The sequence below is a fragment of the Camellia sinensis genome, chromosome 5, assembly GCF_055761805.1.
Source record: "Camellia sinensis isolate YWXY chromosome 5, ASM5576180v1, whole genome shotgun sequence".
NCBI classification, from domain to species: Eukaryota; Viridiplantae; Streptophyta; class Magnoliopsida; order Ericales; family Theaceae; genus Camellia; species Camellia sinensis.
Window position 1 is genome coordinate 206,134,183 of NC_138965.1, and position 21,548 is coordinate 206,155,730.

Genomic DNA, 21,548 nt, shown 5'->3' on the forward strand with positions numbered 1-21,548 from the left:
ACTTGAAAAAATAAAGCTACTTCAGCTTTGGGAGAATTATCAAGAGGAAGCAAATATGGTTGCATATAAGAAAGTTAAAAATTAGGCATTGGCTTCACTTATGTTCAAAAAATAACGTTTCTAAAATTTTTGCTATTTAATCTGACAATATTCGCATATATTTTGAGTTTGACAATAGTTTTTAAATTAATGTAGGTCAAACAGTTCTCCATATACAGTCTTGGATGAAAGGTCTTTATTAAAGTTGATAAAAAACAATTGGGAAAATTAATTGTGCGAGAGCTTTTGAGGCAACGACAACATCGGTATGATAATGTGTTTGTGGCATTTTATATGAATAATTTCAATATGTTACATTTGCTAATAGTTATTGTAATCTTTTTATAGAAATCCTATCATATCTGATAGAGCAAGTATATGCAGCAAAGACAATATGGACATGTATGTGGTAAAGATCAAGTCTTATGAACTTTACTACTACGCTCCATATATTCATATTTGTGAATTTACAAATTAATTTTAGATTTTATAAATTTGTCAAACAATCAACTTACAAGGAAGTGAGATATTTTTCCTCAATTTTATAGGCAACGAATGATACAAAAATTGAAAGCTTACAAATAAATGTGCAACATTGTTACAAGGTAATCTACTTATAGGTTTGTATGTATAACTAAAGTTACGTACTTCATTTTCGGTCAATTCCATCTTATTTTTTGTAGTTTAATGTTGTCATAGATCTATGGCAAAAATTGCATCAAAACAATTTGAAGAGATCATTGAACGTGACATTTGATATGAACGATGTCAATCTATGTCGATATGTAAGTTTTTAATTTTTAGATTTTGTTTACAAAAAATTAACACAATAATTACCTTTTGTGCCTTTATACATAATAAGCCAATTATAAAACCAAACTTATGTATAATTATGCCTCATAACGTAAAATATAATTTTAATTAATGTATACTATTAGCAATCTTATGATAAATATATCTTATATATATATATATATATATTTGCAGGATTTGCAGGATCTCCGGTCTTATGTTATCAAATTTAGATTTTATATGAATTTTTATTGTATAGTTTTTTTAGTTAAGATTAATAAATATTTCAATTTTTAAAACACGTGTACATATTGTAATGTGCATATGTTTTATTTATCAAATACGTTAATATCAAATGTTACATTGCACATAATTATTCATATGGTTTATATGTATATTATTAGAAAAAATAATATCAAAATCATATTATAATTTTAAACGAGTTTGCACACGCATCGCGTGTGCCCGGCCGCTAGTATATATATATGTATATATATTTGATAAAAATAGGGGAACTAAGACTTACAGGAAAGCAAAGGAAAAAAATCACTAAACTACACCAAATGAATTAGAGTAGCTGTGGGACAAAATTGATTTTGGTGAAGCAATCCAATACACGAATCCAACAAATTTGAGTTCGATAACCCAATCCACAAGTCGAACAAATCTGAAATTGGTGAAGCAAAATCAGTTTTGGCGGGATAAAGAGGTGGGAGCAAAATAATGAAGCAAGGGTTTTTCATTATGCATCTTTCACGTCACTCTTATCTAACATCTACATCACAAATTTGTAGTTTTTTCATCTTCTACAATCTACTGAGTTTATTAGGTATTCTTTCTCTCTTTCTCATTCTCACACACAGAATACCTCTATTTTTCTCTCTCATTTATGATCTTCGTATAAAACTTGATACAATATGAAAATCTAATCTTTTAACCCATGAATGTATTAATTTTCATCTTTTAATATCAAGGGTTAATTGTGATTTACTTTATTGTATTTATGTTGTGATTTTGTATAATGACATGCTAGTGTTTGTTTAAATGTCTCAGTGAGATCTTGCAATTATTTTTCTCTCTATTTTTTTTTTCTATTGTAAGGATGATGAATAAGAAAAAAAAATTAAAAAAAATTCCTTTTATTAGATTTTGTTTTGATTTTATATTAGATATTTGTTCAATGTTCATGTGGCTGTGGATTTTCTATTAGATATTTGATTTTATACTAGATGCACATTGTATCAAGAAGTATGCATTTGGAACCAAACTAAGAAAAAAAAGAATAAGCCAAACATACATGTCTATTTCAGATTACAGAGTAAATTGCCCATGGCACTAGGATGGAGTTTCTCAAGAATACAATTTATTAACATTCTAGCTAGGAAGCATATTCTGGTTTCTTTTTTTCCTTTAGAAAGAAACAAAGAATAGCACAGAGGTGAGAATGTGACATCTACAATCTAGGAAGCATAGATATGGATACGACACGATACGGATACGGCGATACGACAAAACCTAAAATAATAGGATATCGGTACGGTTAGGATACGTTTGTGAAAAATATATTTTTTAAAATTATTAATAGTGAGTTACACATAAGCTAAAGAACGTTGAGAAATCACAATGTAATTTTATAATGCAAAATACTAACTTTTAAGAATTTTGTATTAATTTAAGTTAGTAGCTTGTTTACTTTTTAAATTTTTAATGGGGGATTTGGTGATAGCCCCCTCACTATCTAATTTGTCTTTCAAAAGGACAAGAATTATATAAGTACTTTCAAAACCTCCTAATATTTTAAAACTTGTTTCTTTTACTATATTACCCTCATATCTGTCAGTTCTCCTATTAAGCCATCTTCACTGTGTATTTTAGAGTAAAATTTTACTCTGTATAAAAGTAAAATTTTACTCTGAATAAGAGTAAAATGTTACACTCTGAAACTAAAAGTAAAATTTTACTTTGTATAAAAGTAAAATTTCACTCTGAAAAACTAGTAAAATGTTAGACTCTACACAAAAGTAAAATTTTACTCTAAAACGAGAAAACTGTGAGACTCTGAAGCTAAAAGTAAAATTTTACTCTATATAAAAGTAAAATTTTACTCTGAAAAACTAGTAAAATGTTAGACTCTACACAAAAGTAAAATTTTACTCTTTATAAAAGCAAAATTTTATTCTGAAAAACGAGTAAACTGTGAGACTCTGAAGCTAAAAGTAAAATTTTACTCTATATAAAAGTAAAATTTTACTCTGAAAAACTAGTAAACTGTTAGACTCTATACAAAAGTAAAATTTTACTCTGTATAAAAGTAAAATTTTACTCTGTATAAAAGTAAAATTTTACTCGGGTTCTGTCAAATGAAAAAAACAGAGCAATAGAACTAGAGTAAAATTTTACTTTGGTTCTGTCAAATGAAAAAAACAGAGCAATAGAGCCAAAGTAAAATTTTACTCTGGTTTTGTCAAATGAAATTAGATCAAAAACAACAAAAAAAAAAACAAACAAAAATAAAAACAAAACAAATTAATAAACAAATCAACATATCTAATTGAGAAGAAAAACTTCTAAAACTCGATCAACAATCACAAATCTTAATGAAAAGAATACATGTGTTCAACAACACTCATACACACAAATATATATATATATATATTCAAAACTCAAATCTGTGTTTAAAAAAATATGTATAACCAAACAACTCCACCAAACATGCCTTTGTCGCCTCCTAGAAGGGAGAGAGGCAGGAACTGGAGCTTTCAAATCTGTGTTTCAGCGATCAATTCATTGCTCTTCGGAGTAACAACGATCAATTCAGAGACGATCTGTTTCTTCTTGTAGACGATCTCCTTCGATTCCGGTACCGGAGGACAATTTTTCGGCCCGTAGTTGATTTTGTTCCCGATGTTCTTGATGAGTTCATCGTAGAGATCGGTTTCGGCATTGTTGATCGCTGGAGTTTCGCCTGATAACTGACCGGACTTGGCTAGGAGAGTGATGACGATGACGTTGCTGATTATGAAGATGAAGAGAGGACTAAGCCACTGCCGACGACGGCTTGTCGACGATCTTTTGCTGGAGCTTGGAAGACGCGACTATGGTGATTATGATACAGTTGATGATGAAGCTGATTATATATGCAGACTTTATAATAGTTGAATTAGTTGAGGGTATAATAGTCATATAAAATATTTAAATAATAAATTTTGTCCTTTATGCAAGACTTTATAATTATAAAGGGGTTTAGAAAGTATAATTTTTTTCTTAGTCCTTTTAACAATGAAAGGAAGGTAAAGGGGGTTTATAGCTAAATTTTCCATTTTTAATAGGTCTTGCAAATATTTCATTTCAATATCAAGTTTAATATATTTATATTATAATAATAGAACAATTCATAATTTGTCCCTACACTTTTTCTTTTGACACTAGTTGAAAATATTGTATTTAAGTTTACTTGCTTATTTATTTATTGATATTTAATTTTACCATTGTTATATTCTTTTGTTAATTCTTACTTTCTATGTAGTTGTAGGGGATATACATGAGATAATTAGGATACATCAATTTGATAAATTCTATTATTTAACTCACTATGCTCTTCTTATCGAAGAACTTAATGAAGTATTAGAAAAATATTCTTATATTTATACTTGCAATTATATTATATTATATTACTATGCAAGAAATGCTACAATTCTAATTTCATAAAACAAGTAAACATGACTTGGAGCATCTGATACTTCAAAATTAAGTATCCGATACTCCAAAATTGATAAAAAAATAATTAAGAAGTATCCGATACTTTTAATAAGTATCTGATACGTATCCGCGAGTATCCAAGGAGTATCGGTATTCGATACGGATACGATACATATACGTCACTCTATTTGAAGTATCCGTGCTTCATAGTCTACAATCATTTATCATTACCTTTCAAGCCCTGTACCAAACAGAATTCATTCATGTATTTCACTATTTTCCCATTGCTGACTCCATATAAATAGGATTAGGATTAGGATTAGGCCTAGTTCTTGTTGCCAATTGATCAATGTTTTATTAGTATTATTCACTTTACAGCTTAACACAAGATTGCTTGTCTGCACTATAATGCAAAGCCTAACATAGACACTTTCTAAATGAATAAAATTGCAGAATGGGAAAAGACTTCAAATAATCAAAATATATGTTTTAGGAGCTCAAAAAGTGTACATGGAACACACTTAAGAAATTGCATACATTATCAATCATAGGAGAGGCCTTTTTAAGACATGTAGCACTAAGAAGGCGTAGATCGAAAGGAAAGACTTTTCTAGCACCATCCAGCCATTTGCCTTAAAGACACAACTGTTTTGTTTAATTTTTGAACTGTTATATATTTATGCACTGGTCTGTTGTAGTCTCACAGAAGTAGATAAAACAGCCTCAAAACATCTGCATTATTTGGATCCACAAGTGATTGCATATTTAATGTCACGACCCGCTCCCTGTACCCAAGGGTTAAACATCGTGATGGCCAGTAACCGAGATTACCTCCGGCCAATTCTTAAACAAATTAATAAACGCAAGCGGAAGAAAAAATTAAACAAGGGTACCAAAATAATCACTGGAGCTTCTATTTTTATTACAAAATTTATTGACCAAAAAGGTCGATATTTACATAGAAAAATATCAACAAAAGTGTTGTGTGTGTCTATTCCGCAGTCCCGCGTCTAAGACTTTCCAAAAACTATTTTTGAATTGCATTATCTCCTGAAAATTGGTAAACAACTATAAGCACATGACAAAGTGAGAAATATTATACTAAGAGTATAAGGGACACGAAATAACCATGGATAGTTAGTTAGGCCAAAACATTTGAGATAGCTTAGTCGGAACAAATAATCCTTTAAGTACCAAAATTGAGATTATGTAAACAAATCATTTAAGTGGCAGAAACTGAAATACATATTTTATGTAAATATATCACCATAACCATGGTACAGAACAGAGGTACGGATTCAAGAGGTGGCTCGTACGGATTCTAGAGGTGGCTCCCACAATAGTGTAGCACTTAGCTCCGCATAGCACTTTGGTCCGCACAGAACAGAGGTACGGATTCAAGAGGTGGCTCGTACAGATTCTAGAGGTTGCTCCCACAATAGCGTAGCACTTAGCTCCGCACAGAACAGAGGTCAATGGATCAGAGGGCCACAAAGTAACCAAACAGAGACCAATGGTTATTTAAGTCCCCCATGGCATGGGACTCCCGTGATGGTACTTACAAAACATAATTGTATATAAGGTCATAGTCAAATATTCTTTAAAATATAAACAAACATATCCATGGGTTTCCTTTTAAGCAAATAGGGTTCAGAAGATAAACAACGTAACTGAAACCTTTATAAAACATAACTTTTATTAAAAACATAACTTGTATAAAATAGATTTTGGTAAGTTAAAACATACGTAAAATACATTTTGGTGACTCAAAGTATAATATAACTCACTTTAACTTTAATATCTTAACTTTAATACCTTACTTTTCCTTTCCACTATCAAAGACCCTTTTAATTTCCACAATTCCTTATTTTCTTTCCTCTTTCTTTCTTTCTTTCCAGGCACCTCCTCCTTATATAGGGAGGTGAAACCATCTCCTGGCCAACACGTGGCCAGGCCGAATCCCTCTCCAGATTCAATCACAGATACGATAATTAATTATATAGATTCGTTTTTATCCTTAATAGATATTTAAGATAATTACCATTTGATCTAATATTTTAATACAATTATATAAATAATTTAATTTCTAATTAAATTATACTTTATCGTATACCAACAGAAAATTAATTATTTATTTTAATACCACACCTATTATTATTATTATTATTATTATTATTATTATTATTATTATTATTATTATTATTATTATTATTATTATTATGACTCCTGAACTTTTAAATAATTATATTATTTTACAAAATTACGCATAATAATATATAATAAATTATATATTTTTCGAGCTGAGATTAAATAATATTAGTATAAATTCTACAGAATAATTAAAAATCTGGGTTGTTACAATTAATATAGGAGTAAACATCACTCGCCTACTAAGAATGAGCCCAAAATTAATATGGAAGGAAACCTATGCTTTTAAGGTTTATATGTGACAACAAAAAGGTAGGGTTTTAGGGTTGATTAAATAAGGAAAAAGAAAAAAATTTGGGGCTGATCAGTTTCAGTTAAGGAATTCGGTAGGATAGGTTTAGGCTTAGAGAATTGAATGCAAACAAATCTGATTGGACTATTAAAGTGTAGAAAATTCAACAAAGGAATGACATGGAGAAGATAGTTTTAGGAGTCACTCGTAGAGTCCATAGGCATCACATCTAGGTTTGACTGCATCACACATTCTCAAAAGAAGCGTATTTGCTGGAAATAATTCTACCAAAACTATTCTATATAATATTCAATTAAATGCACTACATGAGTTTATACAAATTCATTTACCAATTAGAAATTTCTAAATAATAATAAATAAATAAAACTACTAAACTTTTGGCTTCTAAAACCTACATGAAACTAAATAAGACCCACAAATAAAATTGAATTACATAACTTGACCCATATGACAACCTTTGCGTGACCCCAGCAATTAACCAAAATTCCTTTAAATTATAAAATTAAACAAATCATATACAAAAATTGAACACATAAGACTACTAAGGTTAGAGGCATGATTATACTTGGTTTCTGAGAGGGTGATTTTGAGTGAAAATTGGGCTGAGCTATGAGACGGACTTTATGGCCCAAAGTGTGACGGACTGAGTAAAAAGGGTCGAAAAGTTACTCAGGCCCAAGGGAGATAAAGTTACCCCGGCCAAAAGAGATGAAGTTACTTCGGCTCGTGAATTGTTAAGCTACTTCGGTCCAGGAGCAACTTGAAGTTAGATCGGTCTTGAAGGTACATCATTCTTGAATTTATACCGGCTTTAGAGGTATACCGGTTTTGGAGTTATACCGGTCGAAGTCGTTGGTTCGGTCCAAGCACACCATGAGTTGAACAAACCGAGATAAGGAAATATAAGCGGAAGGGCCGAACTAAGGATAGTTCGGCTTACTTTGTGGCTCAGCATAGCCAGGTTTATCTCGGTCGGATGGTAGTTCGACCATGGTGAAAACCATCCCACTTGGTTTAAGCAGTGGGGGGGTGTAAAAGGATAAGCATTATGCTTTAGGAATATGAATCCTAGGAGGACTCTGCATGGAGGAATAAAAGTCCTACTAGGATTGGGCCACTCAAAACCTATAAAAGCTCACAAGCATCACCTTAGAGGAGGTAACATAACACAACATACAATTTTGCTTCCTGAATACATTGAGCTTTGTCTATTTGTCAAGTTTTCTGACTTAGGCATCGGAGAGGTTTTCGGCACACACCCGCCGGCTAGCTCACGTTGTGTTTTCAGGTGACAAAGCGACGTCGTACGGAGAAGCGTGGACTTAGTCAACAGGATTATACGAGGAGAATTATTTCTTCCCCGTACAATTGGCGCCGTCTGTGGGAAAGACAGACAGAACGAAACCTCTTGACTAAGCTTCTCCTTTTCTCATTCAATGGCACACATTGAAGAATTGCCGCAGTCCGCCGTCGACGGACTAACTCCAGAAGGGGGCGCAAGGCGTGAAGGATTACCTTCTGTCCCTCCCATGGCGGACTTGGAGCCCCAACGACATACCTCCAGGAGGGATGCTAGGGGAAGGCGGAATAACAGCCCCCATCGCTCTCATTCACAAAGTCCAGACAGGCAAAGACGGAGGATTGACCCTCAAGCTCTGGAAGACCGCGTGAAAGAACAAGACGAATTGATAAGAAAGATGGCGGCGGACATGGAGGCCTTGAAACGCCAGATGTAGAAAAAGAAGTGGCGACAGGAGAGGGGCGCAAAAACAAGATGCCCCCTCGCCACTCAGAAAATCGTAGTAGGAATACTACACCCTCACAAGGAGAAAACAGAAGCCTCAGGACAGGCGACACTCAATCCTGGTCTTCCAGAACTCGTCACTCCAGGTCTGAGAGGACGAGATCTGAAAGGTCATACGCTGAAGGAAGCACATATTGGCCCTCACATTCGCACCAAACCAGATCTAAACAGACGGAATTACCCAGATCATCCGACTTACGAACCGTGCTCGAAGAGAAAGCACGATGCAAGGAGGATGCCAGGGCAAGGGATCCACATAGAATTTCAGCCTTGCAGCGGTTGGCTCCTCGGACGCATGGAAGCGTCGAGGTTGGAATGCCAATACCGCGCCCTGCCTATGAACCGACGGACAAGACATTAGCAAGACTGCAGACTTCACCGTTTGTTCCAGCAATCGAAAACGCGCCCCTACCATCAGGCTTCCTTCAGCCGAAATTCACCACATATGAAGGGAAGACGGACCTGTACTCACACTTGAGCCACTTCCGCCAAGTCATGGCTGTATACAGACGAAACGAGGCCTTAATGTGCATACTCTTCCCATCAAGTCTTGGCGACCTAGGCTTGACTTGGTTTGAGAAGCTCCCAGAAGGCAGCATAGCCTCTTGGGCACAATTAGCAGAAGCCTTTGTGACAAGGTTCCGAAAAAACACTAAAACCCCGGTGGAGATCGATCAGCTACTCTCCATCGACATGGGTGATAAAGAGACCCTAAGATCCTACAACAGTCGCTACTGGGAGACATTCAATCAGATTGGGGACTGCCCCCACCAATCTCGCCATTGCACAGTATAAAAGAGGCTTTCCAGTTGGGAACAGACTGAGGGACTCGATCACCATGACGCCACCCCTCACTATGGAAGCCCTGGTGGAAAGAGTGCATCAGCACATCAGGGTAGAAGAGGATGGCGCACGAGCCAAAGAAAAATCTAGTGCGACCGCAGTACCAGAAAAGAAGACCTCAGCAAAGGTCAATACAGTAGATCGACAGAGCAAAAACGGACGTGGCAGACGAGATAACGGAGAAGACCCTGATAAAAGATGGTTGAGAATCCGTACTGCCATAACCACGGTGTTCAAGAAACTGATATATCGGATTCTGAGCGAAATAAGAGATGAGCCTTTCATCAAGTGGCCAGCCAAGCTGGGAGAAGCTCAGAAAGACTATGACGACAGATCACGGTGCACCTTCCACAAAGAAAAGGGGCACCGAACTGAGAATTGCACGCCACTGAGACAGCACTTGGAAGAACTGGTGGCAGCAGGCCACTTGGACAAATACATTGAAGGAGGGACACAGCCAGCCCCCCAGGATCATAATAACCCCAATGGGATGCCGATCGACGCCCCACCACAAGGCATCATCAATGTAATACATGGAATCTTTGAACCTGAGCGTGTATGCGAGCTCAAGGGATCAATCAAAAAGGCAGAGCACTTTAGAGAAGTACAAAGTGCCCAACCTGCCATTAAGAAGGGAAAGACAGAGACAAAAAACGTCATGTCCTTTTCGGACAAAGACTTAGATCGAATATATTGCCCCCACAATGATGCCTTGGTCGTCACTCTCCGAGTCAAGGATTTTGACGTCAAGCGCATTCTGATTGACCAGGGTAGTTCATGTGAGATCATGTACTACGAAACATTCAAACAACTGAAGCTACAAGACAAAGACTTGGCGCCAGCCGTGTCTCCCCTGATTGGATTCAACTCCATGCCAGAATGGCCTGTCAGCAAGATAATTCTTCCAGTCAGAGCAGGAAGCGTGACAAAACAAGTGGAATTCTGGGTGTTGAAGGTCTCCTCCACTTATAACATCATCTTGGGCAGAACATGGCTGCACGCCATGTGTTCGGTGGCGTCATCATACCATCAGGTAATGCGGTTCCCCAACGACACCGGTATAATTGAAGAAGTCTATGGAGATCAGATCATGTCAAAATAATGTTTCGCTACGGTAAATGGCAGCCGCGCTGCCAAAGGATACGTTCATTCGGTGGAAGAACCAGAAAGTAATGAACTATTCACGGACGTCGGTAAAGAGGCTGATCAGAAAGCGGTGGAGGACTTGGTGGAAGTAAAAATAGATGAGAAGAACCCGGATAAGTTCTTCTTGCTTGGCTCATCGTTGTCCAGTGCTAAGAGATTAGAGGTCTTGGAATTCTTGACCTCTAACATCGAAGTGTTTGCCTGGACGCCCTACAACATGCCAGGCATTGATCCAAACTTCATCAGTCACCAACTTAATGTCCACCCATCCGCCAGACCAGTCATTCAACGCACACGCAGATCGGCACTCCACCACGCCGAAATAGTGGCAGAAGAAGTAGGCAACCTGCTGGAGGCAGGAGCAATTAGAGAAGTGCACTACCCAAGATGGATCTCCAACACAGTTGTAGTGCCAAAGAAAAATGGCAAATGGCGAGTCTGCGTCGACTACAAAACAGTCAACAAGGCCTGCCCAAAAGATAGCTTTCCTCTACCAAGGATAGATCAACTGGTGGACCTAACGGCAGGGCACAACCGACTTAGCTTTCTAGATGCATACAGAGGCTATCACCAAATCGCCATGCATGAGCCAGACCAGGAGGTCACATCTTTTACAACTCCAAGAGGATTATAGTGTTACAAGGTCATGCCCTTTGGCCTGAAGAACGCAGGGGTAACATTCCAACGGATGGTCACCAAGATGTTTGAACCATTGTTAGGCAGAACAATGGAAGCTTACATCGACGACATGGTGGTCAAAAGCAAGGATGAGAATGACCATCTTAAGGACCTAGGCGAGATGTTCCAGATCCTGAAGAAACACAAGTTGCGCCTCAATGCGTCCAAGTGTGCATTCGGAGTAGGATCTGGCAAATTCTTGGGCTTCCTTGTGACCAACCGAGGTATAGAAGCAGACCCCTCCCAGATCAAAGCAATCCAGGAGTTGGAGAGACCAAACTCAGTAAAAGAAGTACAGCATCTTACCGGCATGGCAGCTGCGCTCAATCGGTTCATAAGCAGGTCATCAGACAGATTACGACCATTCTTTCAAGCTTTAAAAGCCAAGTTTGAGTGGGATGAAGAATGCGACCGAGCTCTGGAAAGCTTGAAGGAGTATATGTCTTCCCCACCACTACTCGTTACTCCAGTACCTGGTGAAGAACTCTTCTTGTACCTGGCAGTCTCTCAGCACGCAGTTAGCGCAGTATTGGTTCGTGCAGAAGGAATTCAACACTTGCCCATCTATTATGTCAGCAAGACATTGCTGGGAGCCGAAACAAGGTATTTGCCACTGGAAAAACTGGCACTAGCCTTGATGATGGCCTCCAGAAAATTGACACACTACTTTCACGCCCACACCATAGTCGTCCTCACAGCTTTCCCACTAAAAGCTTTGTTTGATAGGGCAAACTTTTCTGGGCGAATTTTGAAGTGGGCAGTAGAGTTGGGACAATTCGACATCAAGTTCCAACCCAGGACCGCAATAAAAGCCCAATCTTTGGCAAACTTCATCGCAGAGTTTACTCCTGGAAGTCATCATGTCTGCCCAGTCGACCTAACTGACGCAGCCGAACTAGGGACGGAAGTTGACGTCGGAATAGCGCAACCCCTAGTAGAAGGTACTCAATCAAACTCCAAGGCAGACCAGACTAAGAACAACAAGGAAGAAACAAACAAAGGCTCACCAACAGTACAATCAAATGACGAAGGGCAGACAGCAAGCATGGACCTTGAAGAAAACACCATTCTTGACCCCACGACATCATCTGACCCCTCCACGTGCTGGAAGTTATTCGTTGGAGAGATGTGGAAGCTCTTTGTGGATGGAGCATCCAACCGGCATGGTGCAGGGCTTGGTATAGTCCTTATCTCCCCAGACGGCCTGGTTGTAGAGCAAGCAATCAACCTTGGCTTCCCAGCATCAAACAACGAAGCGGAGTATGAAGCGCTTCTCGTAGGACTCAAATCAGCATGCTACATGAAGGCCACCGAACTAATGGTTTACAGCGACTCACAGCTGGTAGTAAATCAAATTTCTGGCGACTATGAAGCGAAGGATGATAGGATGGCCAAGTACCAAGAGTTGGTCAGAACAGAGATCAAGAAATTTGAAGTAGTAAGGATAGAGCAAATCGGCAGGGAGGAAAACAGCAGAGCAGACGAACTAGCAGGCTTCACCTCAATGGCAGATTCCTCCATACCTCATCCACTACTAATCGACTGCCTACCTAGACCAAGCATAGAAGACCCCGAAGCAGAAGAAGTATGTTGCACAGAACTAGGCCCCTCTTGGATGGATCCCATCATCCTGTTCCTAAAAGATGACATCCTACCAGAAGAGAAAAAAAGAAGCCAACAGAATACGAGCGAAGTCGCAGCGATTTTGGCTATCTCCATCTTTGGCATTATACAAGAAGTCATTCTCAGGGCCTTACCTAAAGTGCGTCCATCCCAGCAAAGTGGAAGCATTCTTGTTCGAGATACATGAAGGGGTGTGCGGAAGCCATCAAGGTGGAAGATCGCTAGCTTACAAGGCCATTTCACAAGGTTACTGGTGGCCATACATGCAGGCAGACTCAGAGAAATATGTGAAGAAGTGTGAAAAATGCCAGAAATTCGCACATCAAATACATCAACCAGCTAGAGAACTCCTACCATTGACTAGCCCATGGCCTTTCGCAATGTGGGGCTTGGACATACTAGGACCGCTTCCAATAGCATCCGGCAACAGGAAGTTCTTTATCGCTGCAACAGACTACTTCACAAAGTGGGTGGAAGCAGAAGCACTGGCATCAATCAAAGAAAAGAATGTGACGAAGTTCGTTTGACAGAATATCATCACTCAGTTTGGCATACCAAAAGCCCTAATCTCAGACAATGGCACTCAGTTCGACGGCAGAATCTTCAGAAGCTTTTGTGAAGAATACAAGATAGAGTTCTACAATTCTACCCCGGCATATCCTCAAGCGAATGGCCAAGCAGAAGCATCAAATAAAGTCGTCTTGGATGGACTAAAGAAAAGACTAGAAAAGGCAAAAGGCAAGTGAACGGATGAACTTCCTCATGTTTTATGGGCTTACCGCACCACACCTTGACGATCAACAGGAGAAACACCATTCTCCTTAGCCTATGGAATAGAAGAAGTAATCCCACTAGAAGTTGGCCTCTCCACAATTCGAAGCGAAAATTTTGATCCAGATTTAAATGGAGAAGCTATAACATTAGAACTTGACCTTGCGGAAGAAAGAAGAGAAAAAGCACTGGTTCACATTGCTTCATACCAACGAGAGTTAATCAGAAAATACAACAAAAAGGTACATCCAAGACAATTCAAGATCGGCGATTGGGTACTGCGCAAGGTAATGGGAAACACCTTGGTACCAGGAGATGGCAAGTTAGGGCCAAACTGGGAAGGTCCTTACAAAGTGGTTGGGTTAGCAGGCAAAGGGGCATACCACCTAGAAGACAAGGACGGCAAAGCAATCCCTAGGCCATGGAACACGGCCAATCTCAAGTTATTTTACTTTTAGCTTTTCCTTTTCAAAAATATGTAATTTTTTCTTCCTTCAATAAAACAAGCGACTCTTTTTCAGCATGAATTGTTCTTTGTAAAAGTTAGCTTTAGTAAAGATAGGAACAATGTAAACACTGTTCTTTAGAGGTTGGCTGGATTAAACCAACGCTTTATACTTTTCAGCTGAAGTATGGGTATGGCTGAAGAGTGGTTGGCTGGAATAAACCAACAACCTTCTTAAGCCCAGGATAAGGATCCAGGCTGCAGGACGTTTGGTCGAAATAACCAAACATCGTTCTAAGTTAGCTGGAAAAAACTAACTTAGAGGTTGGCTGGAATAAACCAACTCTCTTTACTCTTCAGCCGAAGTATGGGTATGGCTGAAGAGTGGTTGGCTGGATTAAACCAACTCTTTGTACTCTTCAGCCGAAGTATGGGTATGGCTGAAGAGTGGTTGGCTGGATTAAACCAACTCTTTACTCTTCAGCCGAAGTATGGGTATGGCTGAAGAATAGTTGGCTGGAATAAACCAACTCTTTGTACTCTTCAGCCGAAGTATGGGTATGGCTGAAGAGTGGTTGGCTGGATTAAACCAACTCTTTGTACTCTTCAGCCGAAGTATGGGTATGGCTGAAGAGTGGTTGGCTGGATTAAACCAACTCTTTGTACTCTTCAGCCGAAGTATGGGTATGGCTGAAGAGTGGTTGGCTGGATTAAACCAACTCTTTACTCTTCAGCCGAAGTATGGGTATGGCTGAAGAATGGTTGGCTGGAATAAACTAACTATTTGTACTCTTCAGCCGAAATATGGGTATAGCTGAAGAGTAGTTGGCTGGATTACACCAACTCTTTGTACTCTTCAGCCGAAGTATGGGTATGGCTGAAGAGTGGTTGGCTGGATTAAACCAACTATTTGTACTCTTCAGCCGAAATATGGGTATGGCTGAAGAGTAGTTGGCTGAATTACACCAACTCTTTGTACTCTTCAGCCGAAGTATGGGTATGGCTGAAGAGTGGTTGGCTGGATTAAACCAACTATTTACTCTTCAGCCGAAGTATGGGTATGGCTGAAGAATGGTTGACTGGATTAAATCTACTCTTTGTACTCCTCAGCCGAAGTAATTACATCGGCTAAGAAGTGGTTGGCTGGTAAGCATGGTTAGGTTAAACCATTTAAAACCGGAATAGCAGTTGGAATATTAAGACATTACAAGTGCAAGCACACATCAAAACCGGAATAAAAGTTCAAGCAAATTTTTCATTCATTGAAAAATCATTACAGAAGGGCATAGCCCGGTTACAAAGACAAGATAACAACAAAGAGAAAAAATCAAGAAAAAAGATCTTCAATTTCGGCGTCAAAGGCAGCATCAGCATCAACTTGAAGACCGGTTTCAGGCGGAAGGACGTTTTCAATCACAAGAGTGGTTTCGGTCGGAACCACGGTTTCACTTGGTTGATCGATAGTTAGATCTTCCACCGTGGGCTCCGACCGAACTACCTGATCTACATTCGCAACCGGAGTATCCTCAGGGGCAGAGTCTTCATCAGAGTCTGAGCCCTCAAGAAACTGCTGTTGCATGGCATTGGCGTATTCCATCAGGGAGTTCGGTATGAAGTAGGCTGGAGGGTTGAAAACCTCGGTCTGAGGATCATGACCGAGCTTCTCAACGGCTCCCCTCCAGCCGCACTTAAAGAACAGCTCCTTGGCAGCCTCACATTGTTGGGCGTATACATCTTCCGCCTTCTTGAAGCCTCTTTTTTCGGCATCTTTTGCACTCTCCTTTGCCTCTGATATTTCGGCATTTTTCCTCCTTTCCAGCTTCACCAGCTCGCGTAGATACTTGTCTTTCAGGGTAATGGCAGCCTTCTGCTTTTCAGCTTCGGCCGAACTAACCATTCCGGTCAGTCTGCCGACCTCACCCCGTAGTTCGGCCATTTCCTTTCTGGCCTCCTCCAGCTCGGCCGCTTTTGCCTCAGCCTCTGCCGCTGCTTGCCTAGTTACTTTCCTGAGCTCCAGTACTTTCCTATGAGTGATTTGGTTTTTCTGAAGGGCCTGACAAAGCAAAGATTTCCCTTTAAACCGAAGTAGAAGTTGAAAAAAGAAAGTAGACAGCAAAACGACCGAAGTTGCTTACCAGAATCATGGATTTTGTCGTTGACCGGATGGCCTTTAGTTCGGTATTCAGTTGTTTTTGGTGGTGCTCCATGTCTTTGGGGAGGCACACACCCTTGGCCAGATTGAGGGCCAACAAGTGGTCTTTTTCAGCAACAACCGAATCTGTATCTCGGGTGTCTCGGTCGTTGAAAGTAAGTTTTGGGGCCCAGCTGCCGGTAGTTCGGTCAGAAGGTTCCGGTTGGGGGCTCGGTGGCAAGCTCGGTGGAAGTGCGGGTTCTGCTTCATCAACCAAAATTTGTTCGGTTTCAGCAGTCCGGGCGCGCTTGGTTCGGTGAGAAGACGACGGCTGTTGAGAAGGGAGGGCCACAACAGCAGGTTGCGATTGGCTGGGTGGCGATACTTCGGGCCTTGTTGTCTCGGTTAAAAGTGCCCTGACTCTGTTCTTTTTCGCCATCTCTTCTTCGGCTGTCAGTGGGATCAGTCTGATCTCAGGCAAGGTGGGGTCCGGTTCTGGGGCGTCTTCAAGAAGAAAGTTGGTCACTCTGGCTTTCCGGCGACCACTATATCGGTAGGTCGGCTCGAATTGCAGCAATTTGGCCCAGCTATGTTCAGGATATCTTAGTGCGGCTCGCAAAGTTGCAAGGTTTGGATAACTGTATAGAGAGTAAAGGTGGGCAAAATCTGCGAGAAAAGACAACTGTTAGTCCGGCTGAAACATTAAAACACCGAAGTAAAAAATGCAAGGAAGAAGACCGAAGTTAAATTACCAGGCTCTCCTTTTTTCCAATTTATAGGTCGGCCAGGAATTTGGGCTTGAAAATCCTCAAAGTTCCCAGAGACCCAGAAAAAATCGTCGTCATTAAGGTCTTTGTCCGGTGTATATTTAACTATCTTCTCTCGGCGGCGGCGAATCCTAAGGTAATAGACCCACCCATCCTCTTTTGAGCCGATGGAGTATTGATGGAAAATTTCGGCCAGGCCAAGATTTAGTCTGGCTCTTCGGTTTAGTTCGGCTATTCCCACGATGATGCGGTAGGAGTTGGTGGAGAGTTGGGTAGGGCATAGTCTGGTCTGCCTAAGAAATTCACAAATCAACGGTTGAACCGGAAACCGTAGTCCGGTTTCTATGATGGATAAAAAGGTGAAGGGGACGAAGCCCTCATTATCCCAGGGAATGACGTCTTTTTCGGCCAAAACCAGTTGGACGTCATCAGGGATTTGGTAGTCTTTCCTGAATTCGGCTAGGCCGCCCGGAGTATCTACTAGGTATCTATACTTCCCCATCTATCGTATAAATTAAGAATAAGTTATTTCAGTGCAAATATTGTGCCCAGTAGCTCGGTCGAGCGCACGCAGGAGTGCCTGGGCAACCTAAGTCTGCAAAGTAGAAAACAAAAGGGTTAAGCACAGATCACTGGACACACAAATTAAAAGCATGGTAAAAGAGCCCTACTTCGGTTTTAAAGACAGGTTCTACCTCGGTTCAGCAAAAATGTTTGGGAGCTCGGTTTGAGCAAAGTGCTTATTGACCAAATCTTGGAAGACATCTCGGCATACTGGCTTTGGAAACAATTTTTAGACCGGTTCATCGTCTAGGGGCAGCTTTCTGAGTTCGGCCTAAAAAACTAAGAAAGCTGGTTCAGCCCCAAAGGCCTAAGTCGGTTGAACTAGGAGTTTTGTTATTTCGGTTGAACCTCTAGGGGCAGCTTTCTGAGTTTGGTTTAGAAACTAGGAAAGCTGGCTTAGCCCCAAAGGCTTAGCTCGATTGAGACCAAGGTTCCTAAACAAAGGAGTTCAAACTTCGTTCGGTGGATTTATCTCGGCTAGAGTGACTTAAGAGTTGATAACCTACTGAAACTGCTGCTATTTCTACAAGATTGTAGCTCGGTTATAATCTAAAGTGATCTACCTATATAGGACAAACAGTGTCCTAGTTCGGTTGCTACTTGATTTTGGATTCAAGACCAGTTTTCTACAGAATAGTTCATACACGCATGAGTTTTTACTAATTTTTTCATAAGAATACAAGAAGCAAAGCAGAAAAGAAAGAACATGTTTTGTGGAAACACAGTAAACAAAGTGCATACACCAAATACGAAAGCAAAAACAGGGGAGGGTAAAGGATTTGCTTACCAGATTGAAGAAAAGAGGACTGGAGACGTGAACAGTGACAGCAAATGAAGAGCACGAACTCAGGATTGAAGAAGTAGAGGCACAGAGAGAGAAGACGAAGAATAGAAGAGAAAGTGATTCGACAATGAATGATTCAGGAATGGAAAGGTTGTTTTGTGAAAAGAGAGAGAGGCAAAAAAGGGCGGGACTGTTCAAAAATTTCGCAGTACGAGGGCGGCGTGACAGCTGCCCCTAGCCCATCAGAGCCCGCCACGTGTCATTGGAAAAGGGAAGCGTTACAGTCGTGATTGAAGAGACGTTTTTGACCGAACAAAACGCAGCCCGGAGTAAAATTAGCTCGGCTGGATAGGCTAAAACGATGTTTTAGTTCGGCTGGAAAGGCTTGAAAACGTTTAGCTCGGCTGGACACTTGGTAATCCCAATCATGCTGTGCAGATGGAATTAAGGGGCAATTGAGAGGGTGATTTTGAGTGAAAATTGGGCCGAGCTATGAGACGGACTTTATGGCCCAAAGTGTGACGGACTGAGTAAAAAGGGCCGAAAAGTTACTCAGGCCCAAGGGAGATAAAGTTACTCCGGCCAAAAGAGATGAAGTTACTTCGGCTCGTGAATTGTTAAGCTACTTCGGTCCAGGAGAAACTTGAAGTTAGATCGGTCTTGAAGGTACATCGTTCTTGAATTTATACCAGCCTTAGAGGTATACCGGTTTTGGAGTTATACCGGTCGAAGTCGTTGGTTCGGTCCAAGCACACCATGAGTTGAACAAACCGAGATAAGGAAATATAAGCGGAAGGGCCGAACTAAGGATAGTTCGGCTTACTTTGTGGCTTAGCCAGGTTTATCTCGGTCGGATGGTAGTTCGGCCATGGTGAAAACCATCCCACTTGGTTTAAGCAGTGGGGGGGGTGTAAAAGGATAAGCATTATCCTTTAGGAATATGAATCCTAGGAGGACTCTGCATGGAGGAATAAAAGTCCTACTAGGATTGGGCCACTCGAAACCTATAAAAGCTCACAAGCATCACCTTGGAGGAGGTAACATAACACAACATACAATTTTGCTTCCTGAATACATTGAGCTTTGTCTATTTGTCAAGTTTTCTGACTTAGGCATCGGAGAGGTTTCCGGCACACACCCGCCGGCTAGCTCACGTTGTGTTTTCAGGTGACAAAGCGACGTCGTACGGAGAAGCGTGGACTTAGTTAACAAGATTATACGAGGAGAATTATTTCTTCCCCGTACAGTTTCAATGATCTTAATTGAATGTGGCTTGAAATTAATGAATTACCAAACTCAATTGAGTGTGACTTATTGTAGCGGTTTAGTGTAAACGTAACTAAAAATTGATTTTCTTGTAGTGTGACTCTACAACAAAACAAGTTTACCCATTTCAAACTACACCACAATGATTCAAACTAGGAATTGGGTTATGAAGTGCTCTGGTAAGAAGTTAAAAGACTGGATTATTATAAAAACCTCTTGAGTTTTGACCAACAAAAGCATTATAAAGATAGTAGAGTATATGCTGATCAGTGGGAACACCTTATTAAGTATTGGGCCATCGAAGAAGTAAAGATATACTTGATTTGATCATTATATGTTCTTTTACTTGCTATAGTTTGGGCACCATTAATTTATGCATTTGTAATTTTAGGCACAAAGTGATAAAAACAAAGCAAGTCGTGCACAGCGAAAGTATAATCATACTACTGGAACAAAAAGTTTTCCACGTGTTCGAAAGGAGCAGGTTAATTAATCTTTTCATGTTGTATATTTAATATGATAATGTACGCATGATGTGACAGAATGATATAATTTATATTTTGGAATATATTATTTTGTAGAAGAATAAGTTGGGACACTCTCCAACACGTGCTCACATATTTAAAGTATGTTATACAAAGGAGACTAGAACCCCTGAGACAATGAAAGCAATGATAGTATGTACCAAATAATTATCTGTCCATTTGAACTTGTAGATTAGTTAAAGTTCCCAAATTATAGTGTTGACTAATTGAACTGTATATATTAATTTATGTTTATTGCAACCTTATAGGATGAAATGAATGAGAGGACAACTTTAAAGACAAATTTATCAAATGAGGGCCCAAATGATACATTTGGACAAGGGATGGGTAAAGAAAAACATGTTCGCATGTATGGATTAGGTGTCTCCACGTCTAATTTATGGAAAGATACATCTGGTCATAAAGCAAACCAAGACACAACAATGGATGCTATGGAAGCTGAAATTCGGAGCTAAGGTCCAAAGTTTCCTATGTTCAGCATGCTCTGAATAACTTGACAAACACATCTAACCAGGTAATTTTTTTAATAGAATTTATAAGTTATTAATGTTTTTCTTCACATATATATATACATACATATATCTATGTGTGTGTATTTGTAAAATTAAATAGTTCAAATTTGATTAGGTCACAACAACATCTAGTCCTCTTGACATGGCAGCTTGACATCAAGCATGATCCTTGTCATTGATACAAGATACCTCTCTTACTCAGGTACCTACTAAGAGCTAATCATATATATTATTTCCAGTTTTATTTTAGAATAGCATGCAAACCTTGTCTTACAATTAACCAATGAATGAATATTGCGGACCTAAATTTCATTGTTTAAATCTAGACAAAATGTGTTACATAGTCAAAATCCTGACATGACAAAGCTTGTGTTATTTTAAAAATTTTTATTTTTATTTTTATTTTTATTTTTATTTTCTTGTGAAGCTTCAACAAGACATCTCTCCATCATTTATTATCGCATGGGCTCTTTTTGATTCTCTCAAAATATTGCTTGAAAGTAATTAGTTGATTGCCATTTTTCACAATTACATTTGATTTACATCGTTCAGGTTAGGGGATCCTGATATTGATAATGGGCATGGTTTTGATTGTTGTTGATTGGTGCATTTGGTTGTTATTGATTTTTTAAGCTATTATTTGATATGGTCTAAAGACTTACGGTTGTTACTTTTATA

At 39.4% G+C, this 21,548-nt stretch overlaps 1 long non-coding RNA gene across 2 annotated transcripts; it reads left to right on the forward strand.

Annotated features, from left to right (window-relative positions):
* Nucleotides 1–1,340: 1,340 nt before the first annotated feature.
* On the forward strand, nucleotides 1,341–21,249 carry LOC145791162 (uncharacterized). 2 transcript variants are annotated; one of them, XR_014330931.1, is made up of 4 exons: nucleotides 1,361–1,660; nucleotides 20,395–20,490; nucleotides 20,607–20,872; nucleotides 20,986–21,242. It is a non-coding gene; the product is annotated as an uncharacterized LOC145791162 (long non-coding RNA). The 2 variants fall into 2 exon arrangements; XR_014330930.1 differs by lacking the exon at nucleotides 20,395–20,490 and having other exon boundaries at nucleotides 1,341–1,660; nucleotides 20,986–21,249.
* The last annotated feature ends 299 nt before the right edge of the window (nucleotides 21,250–21,548 follow it).